This window comes from Bidens hawaiensis, unplaced genomic scaffold (assembly GCF_021521415.1).
Source record: "Bidens hawaiensis isolate Kalapana, Puna unplaced genomic scaffold, B.hawaiensis_p1.1 tig00037789_1, whole genome shotgun sequence".
Lineage (NCBI taxonomy): Eukaryota > Viridiplantae > Streptophyta > Magnoliopsida > Asterales > Asteraceae > Bidens > Bidens hawaiensis.
In genome coordinates this window covers 22,909-24,817 of record NW_027496619.1, presented here as the reverse complement: position 1 = coordinate 24,817, position 1,909 = coordinate 22,909, and positions in this window count along the sequence as shown.

Genomic DNA, 1,909 nt, shown 5'->3' with positions numbered 1-1,909 from the left:
CTTCCCATAAATCATCCGAAATGGTGTGGAACCAGTCGGAGTCTTGTAGGCTGTACAGAAGGCCCACAGAGCGTCATCTAATTTGTCGGACCAATCCCGACGATTTGAACCAACCGTTTTCTCGAGAATACGTTTGATTCCCCAATTACTCACTTCCACTTGCCCACTAGTCTGTGGGTGGTAGGCGGTCACAAGCCGATGGGTGACCCCATAACGCTTCAACGCCTTATCCATCTGCGAGTTGCAAAAGTGAGTACCTCGATCACTGATCAAGGCTTTCGGGACTCCAAAACAAGCAAATAGACTTTTTAGAAAACGGACTACCACTCGGGCATCATTGGTGGGTAGAGCTTTGGCCTCAACCCATTTAGATACGTAATCGACGGCCACGAATATGTATTTGTTTCCACGTGAAGATGGAAACGGTCCCATGAAATCAATACCCCAAATATCAAAAACCTCACAAACTTGAATGGCATTCTGGAGCATTTCTTTTCGCGAAGAAATGTTGTCGACACGCTGGCAACGATCACAACTCTTAACGAATAGATGAGCATCCTTAAAGATAGACGGCCAGTAAAAACCAGAATCAAAGACTTTCTTTGCCGTAGAACTCACACCGTGGTGACCTCCAGTCGGTCCCACATGACAATGGCTTAAAATTTGCCATCCTTCCTTGACATCTACACACCTTCTAATAAGCTGATCAGCACCAATGCGGAAAAGATATGGATCGTCCCAAAGGTAAAATTTGATGTCATCAAAGAATTTCTTCTTTTGCTGGTAGGGCATTTTTGGGAGGTATCCGTCAGCAAGATAGTTCGCGAAATCAGCAAACCATGGAAAACCTTTCTCTTGTGCAGTAACAAACATCAGACTCTCCGTCGGAAAACGATCGTCGATCCTAACTCCTGAATCTCCTGAATCAACTCCCACTAGACGTGAAAGATAATCAGCCGCCACATTCTCGGCCCCCTTTTTATCACGGATCTCTATATCGAACTCTTGAAGCAACAGGATCCATCGGATAAGACGAGGCTTAGCATCCTGTTTGCTGAAAAGATATCTAATAGCGGCATGATCCCTATAAACAATCGTTTTGGACAAAACCAGATAGGACCTAAATTTGTCGAAAGCGAACACCACAGCTAAAAGCTCTTTTTCGGTGGTGGTATAGCTTTCATGTGCGCCATTTAAGGTCCGGCTCGCATAATAGATCGGATGGAAATGTTTATCCTTCCGTTGTCCAAGAACCGCTCCGACTGTGAAGTCGCTCGCATCACACATCAACTCGAATGGTAACGACCAGTCGGGAGCAACCATGATTGGGGCGTTAACGAGTTTGTCTTTTAGAAGATCAAACGCCACGATACACTGCTCAGAAAAAACAAATGGAGCATCCTTCTCCAAAAGTTTGGTCATGGGTCTCGCGATTTTAGAAAAATCTTTGATGAACCGGCTGTAGAACCCGGCATGACCTAGAAAGCTACGAATTGATCTCACAGATGTAGGCGGAGGAAGATTAGAAATGGTCTCGACCTTTGCCCGGTCAACCTCTATCCCCGCACTTGAGATTCGATGACCTAGAACAATGCCCTCGCGAACCATGAAATGACATTTTTCCCAGTTAAGGACTAGGTTGGTGTCAACGCAGCGGGACATCATCCTCTCGAGATTTGATAAACAATGATCGAAGAAACTCCCAAATACGTAAAAATCATCCATGAACACCTCCACGGAGTCCTCGATCATATCATGGAAAATGGCCACCATACACCTCTGGAATGTGGACGGAGCGTTACAAAGTCCGAAAGGCATACGTTTGTAAGCAAACGTTCCGTAAGGGCAGATGAAAGTGGTTTTCTCCTGGTCGTCGGGAGCTATCGGAACCTGGAAGTACCCGGAGAAA